At 63.7% G+C, this 5,925-nt stretch overlaps 2 non-coding genes across 2 annotated transcripts; both read right to left on the bottom strand.

Annotated features, from left to right (window-relative positions):
- Positions 1–1,809: 1,809 nt before the first annotated feature.
- On the bottom strand, positions 1,810–1,928 carry LOC142869101 (5S ribosomal RNA). Its single transcript, XR_012917881.1, has one exon. It is a non-coding gene; the product is annotated as a 5S ribosomal RNA (ribosomal RNA).
- Positions 1,929–5,466: 3,538 nt separating this feature from the next.
- LOC142869120 (5S ribosomal RNA) lies at positions 5,467–5,585 on the bottom strand. Its single transcript, XR_012917900.1, has one exon. It is a non-coding gene; the product is annotated as a 5S ribosomal RNA (ribosomal RNA).
- Between the last annotated feature and the right edge of the window lie 340 nt (positions 5,586–5,925).

Raw genomic sequence — 5,925 nt, 5'->3', positions numbered from 1 at the left:
CCTCCTCCTGCTCCTCCACCCCCCCCCCGACCTCCCACCCCCCCACCCCACCCCCCGACATGGCGCAGGGCTCAGAGACACCTCAGACACTTGCTACCCAAAGTGCAAAGGGCATCAGTTGCTCCTCCAAACCCCCCCCCTGCCCAGCAGACCGCGTTGTCCAGCCAGCCCCCGGGCCTCCCTGGGGTGCCCAGCACAAAAGTGCAGACAACCACCGGACCCTCAATCTCAGTTTTCGGATGTTTTTGCCACTCTAAGGACCCGCAGGCCAGCTGGGCCTTCTGGCAGGACAGAGAGCCCCGGAATCCGACGTGGAGAGCTGGGTGTACGTCCCCACGAGGAGGCGGTCCCCACCTCCGCGGCTCTCCCCTTGCGGGGGGGAAAAGCAGCCACGGGGCCTCAGAGAAGACACCAGGCTGGGCGCCCGCCCCACAGTGGGGGCACGTCCCCCGCAGGCCACTTAGCGCCGGCCGCCGGCCGGCGGACGGTTGGGTGGCGCGAGACGCTGCGGCCGCCCTGCTACCGGGTTCCTGGGAGGGCGTCCTGGAACCAGCGTCCACACCAAGCCCTTGGAAGGCCCAGGCGACGGAGGAGCCCCGTCAGGCAGGGGCCGAGGACGGTGACGGCCCGGGCGGGGAGGAGCGTGTCAGGCAGGGGCAGAGGACGGTGACAGGTGACAGGCCGGGCGGGAAGGAGTCAGTCAGGCAGGGGCCGAGGAGGAGACGGGCTGGGTAAGGGTTAGGGTTAGAGTCAGGGCACAAGTCACAATCGCAAAGACCTGGAAGCGACCCGAGTGCCCATCGACCCACGAGTGCGTAAATGAAATGTGGCGCGTGGACACCACGGAGTGCTATTCAGCTAGGAGGAGCAGCGGTGAGAGGGCACCTCTCGTGGTTCTCCTGGCCAGAGCTGGAACCCGTTCCAGTAAGCCAGGTAGCCCAAGAATGGACACACGAGCACCACGTGCTCGCGCTCACCAGCAAATGGGTACGAACCGATGGACACCTAAGTGGACACAGAGGAATCACCTTCATCGGGTGGGTGTCGGGCGGGTGGGGGGAGGGGATGGGCATACACCTCCATTAGGAACGGGGTGGGTGCGCACCGACTGGGGGATGGGCGCACTTGAGGCTCTGACCCGAGGGGGGAGGCTGGGAGAGGGCAACGTACCCGACCTTAACATTGGTACCCCCACAATACGCTGGAACAACATCAGAGGTAAATGAATAAGAACACAGGGGGGAGGGGGGCACGGGCAACACATGTCACCTTAATACTTGGACTCCCATCATCTGCTTGAAAAGAGAGAGAAAAGAAAATGCAATCATAGAGATAAGAGACACTTTTTAAACATAATGAATCCGAAGAGAAAAGTAAAAGGAGGCCTGTGGAGCAGGTCTGGGTGTGACTCCGGATCCCCCAACATCAGGTGCCACCACCAAAGATTCCTACGTGTAGCCCATAGAACCCCAAAAGCAATGGGACGAGTTCTGGTCACATACTCCCTCAAAATGACATCCTGGCCTTCTTCTGGAACTCCCTCCCCTCTCAGACTCTCAAGGTTTCCTCCAGCGTGTCGGTTCCCACAGAGCAGACCTTTGGTCTGAGACCTGACAGTCCAGAAGCCACGCATGCTGCCGCGTGACGGCGGTGTCGCGGCTTGGGACAAGAGGAGGCCCCACGGTGCGGGCTGGGGCGCCAGGCACCGCGGCGGGCGCTGAGGGTGGGGGTGACCCCCACCCCGGGCCGCCGACTCGCTCCCAGAAAGGGGACAGAACAAGAGGCAAAACAAAAAAAAAAAAAAGAAGAAGCCTACGGCACCCGGTATTCCCAGGCGGTCTCCCATCCAAGTACTAACCAGGCCCGACCCTGCTTAGCTTCCGAGACCAGACGAGATCGGGCGCGTTCAGGGTGGTGTGGCCCTAGACGGCGGAGGGCGCCCCTGCCCCGCTCAAGAAGCCGAGCCTCTCTGCGCTTCCCCGCCGCCTCCTCCCCCCGCCCCAGGCCCCGCGCCGGCGCTGACCCGCACCGGGCCGGGCCTGTTGAGTTCACCGGCCAGGTCCGGCGGGCTCCGAGGGACGGGGGTGACAGGCGGGGCGGGGCGGGCAGGGAGCGGCGGGCCGGGGTGGGGGGCTGTCTCTCTATACACACACACACACACACACACACACACACACACTCACACTCACTCACTCACACTCACACAAGATGCGCCTCCACGGCTGGACTCGCCAAGGTGGAGACCTTCCAGCCCCCTTCCTCTCCTCGCCTGGCCCACCCCCAGCTCGTGGCCGCCGCCGCCGCCGCCGCCGCCGCCGCCGCCGCCGCCGATTGCGCACGCGCGGGTCGCCCGCCCTTTGACCCCAGGCAGGGGCCGCCATCCCCACAACCCCTTTCAGCTGCGCCCCCCACCCTGTGGGTGGGCTGCCGCCTATTCCCCCGGGCCCGGGCTGGGGCACAGCGCATGGGGGAGGGGAGCGAGTGTATGGGGCGTCTCTCTCTCTCTCTAGGGATGTGTCCCATGGGTGGGGTGGCGTGGTTTGTGGGGCGCTGAAGAAATCAGTCCCCTCCATCTCCTACCTCTGGAAAACGCCCAAGCCCTTGGAGAACTGCCGGCAACGCGACCGTGGGGGCCGGGACCCTCCTCTGTGTCCTCCTGTGGCCCAGTCCAAGGGGCCTGGGCCTGGCCGGGGCTGCATTGGACCCCGACCACCCTGGCGTGTGGACTCGCTAAAAATCGGCGATTAGATATTGGATTCCAGCTTCATTGAGGTCATTTCACTAATGAGTGCACCGGAAAGAGTTTCCTAATCCATCTGTGAGGGTGGCAACTGAAAGAGAATTTTAAAGCTGACAGAATAGGCGAGGAAAGGCATAGGAGATTTCCACACCCAGTAAGGAAGCCTTTCCCGAAATGGAAGAAAGAAACGAGCAAACAGAAACACCGGTAGCCCGCCAGGATGAGAGTCTGCCCCCGAGAGAAAGTACCCTGACCAGGTTCACCCGTGGGTGGGTGGCGAGCTAGCGGCATTCAGAAGAGCGAGGCCCGCAGTCTGTGCAGAAGACACCTGCACTCGGGTGTGTGTGGCGGCACGATTCACAAGCAGCTCCAGATGTTAAGCCAAGGAGAAGCCAGGGAGTTCCCAACGCCCCAGGTGTCCTCAGCCCACGACTGGCTGCTGGGGGAATGCGAAGCCCGGCTCCTTGTCTCAGAGCCCTTGTCTCAGAGCGGGACAACCAGGAGGTGTGACGTACACCCCGGGGTTCCCAGGAGGATCAGGCTGAAGCTGGGACTTGGCCTGAAAGTGTCCCCTCGCATGGCCACCCCCTTCCCCTTCCTGCTCCTCTACTCCTGGTGCCCCTCCATCCAGGGGCCAGACCTTAAAGAGTCACCCGCAAGAGAATCCTGGTCCCAAAGGAGCCTTCTGGGGGACCCGTGCTGAGAGAGGTTGTGGGCATGGCCCGCTGGGGCTCTGCCCGACCCAGGGCTGAGAGATGCAACCTCCCAGCTCTGGGTCCCTGCAGGGGAAGCGTTGGCAAGCACAGGGCCAGTCCTCCAAAGGCCCAGGTGCAGGGAGCCCAGGCCAAGCAGCCTGTGGAAGAAGCCACCCCGGGAACACGACTGCAGGCCACGGCCCTTCCCACCTCCTCCTCCTCCTCCTCCTGCTCCTCCACCCCCCCCCCGACCTCCCACCCCCCCACCCCACCCCCCGACATGGCGCAGGGCTCAGAGACACCTCAGACACTTGCTACCCAAAGTGCAAAGGGCATCAGTTGCTCCTCCAAACCCCCCCCCTGCCCAGCAGACCGCGTTGTCCAGCCAGCCCCCGGGCCTCCCTGGGGTGCCCAGCACAAAAGTGCAGACAACCACCGGACCCTCAATCTCAGTTTTCGGATGTTTTTGCCACTCTAAGGACCCGCAGGCCAGCTGGGCCTTCTGGCAGGACAGAGAGCCCCGGAATCCGACGTGGAGAGCTGGGTGTACGTCCCCACGAGGAGGCGGTCCCCACCTCCGCGGCTCTCCCCTTGCGGGGGGGAAAAGCAGCCACGGGGCCTCAGAGAAGACACCAGGCTGGGCGCCCGCCCCACAGTGGGGGCACGTCCCCCGCAGGCCACTTAGCGCCGGCCGCCGGCCGGCGGACGGTTGGGTGGCGCGAGACGCTGCGGCCGCCCTGCTACCGGGTTCCTGGGAGGGCGTCCTGGAACCAGCGTCCACACCAAGCCCTTGGAAGGCCCAGGCGACGGAGGAGCCCCGTCAGGCAGGGGCCGAGGACGGTGACGGCCCGGGCGGGGAGGAGCGTGTCAGGCAGGGGCAGAGGACGGTGACAGGTGACAGGCCGGGCGGGAAGGAGTCAGTCAGGCAGGGGCCGAGGAGGAGACGGGCTGGGTAAGGGTTAGGGTTAGAGTCAGGGCACAAGTCACAATCGCAAAGACCTGGAAGCGACCCGAGTGCCCATCGACCCACGAGTGCGTAAATGAAATGTGGCGCGTGGACACCACGGAGTGCTATTCAGCTAGGAGGAGCAGCGGTGAGAGGGCACCTCTCGTGGTTCTCCTGGCCAGAGCTGGAACCCGTTCCAGTAAGCCAGGTAGCCCAAGAATGGACACACGAGCACCACGTGCTCGCGCTCACCAGCAAATGGGTACGAACCGATGGACACCTAAGTGGACACAGAGGAATCACCTTCATCGGGTGGGTGTCGGGCGGGTGGGGGGAGGGGATGGGCATACACCTCCATTAGGAACGGGGTGGGTGCGCACCGACTGGGGGATGGGCGCACTTGAGGCTCTGACCCGAGGGGGGAGGCTGGGAGAGGGCAACGTACCCGACCTTAACATTGGTACCCCCACAATACGCTGGAACAACATCAGAGGTAAATGAATAAGAACACAGGGGGGAGGGGGGCACGGGCAACACATGTCACCTTAATACTTGGACTCCCATCATCTGCTTGAAAAGAGAGAGAAAAGAAAATGCAATCATAGAGATAAGAGACACTTTTTAAACATAATGAATCCGAAGAGAAAAGTAAAAGGAGGCCTGTGGAGCAGGACTGGGTGTGACTCCGGATCCCCCAACATCAGGTGCCACCACCAAAGATTCCTACGTGTAGCCCATAGAACCCCAAAAGCAACGGGACGAGTTCTGGTCACATACTCCCTCAAAATGACATCCTGGCCTTCTTCTGGAACTCCCTCCCCTCTCAGACTCTCAAGGTTTCCTCCAGCGTGTCGGTTCCCACAGAGCAGACCTTTGGTCTGAGACCTGACAGTCCAGAAGCCACGCATGCTGCCGCGTGACGGCGGTGTCGCGGCTTGGGACAAGAGGAGGCCCCACGGTGCGGGCTGGGGCGCCAGGCACCGCGGCGGGCGCTGAGGGTGGGGGTGACCCCCACCCCGGGCCGCCGACTCGCTCCCAGAAAGGGGACAGAACAAGAGGCAAAACAAAAAAAAAAAAAAAGAAGAAGCCTACGGCACCCGGTATTCCCAGGCGGTCTCCCATCCAAGTACTAACCAGGCCCGACGCTGCTTAGCTTCCGAGACCAGACGAGATCGGGCGCGTTCAGGGTGGTGTGGCCCTAGACGGCGGAGGGCGCCCCTGCCCCGCTCAAGAAGCCGAGCCTCTCTGCGCTTCCCCGCCGCCTCCTCCCCCCGCCCCAGGCCCCGCGCCGGCGCTGACCCGCACCGGGCCGGGCCTGTTGAGTTCACCGGCCGGGTCCGGCGGGCTCCAAGGGACGGGGGTGACAGGCGGGGCGGGGCGGGCAGGGAGCGGCGGGCCGGGGTGGGGGGCTGTCTCTCTATACACACACACACACACACACACACACACTCACACTCACTCACTCACACTCACACAAGATGCGCCTCCACGGCTGGACTCGCCAAGGTGGAGACCTTCCAGCCCCCTTCCTCTCCTCGCCTGGC

Source organism: Microcebus murinus, unplaced genomic scaffold (assembly GCF_040939455.1).
Source record: "Microcebus murinus isolate Inina unplaced genomic scaffold, M.murinus_Inina_mat1.0 scaf057_hap2_Mmur4.0, whole genome shotgun sequence".
In the NCBI taxonomy this organism is placed as follows: domain Eukaryota; kingdom Metazoa; phylum Chordata; class Mammalia; order Primates; family Cheirogaleidae; genus Microcebus; species Microcebus murinus.
This window is presented reverse-complemented; position numbering and strand designations above follow the sequence as displayed.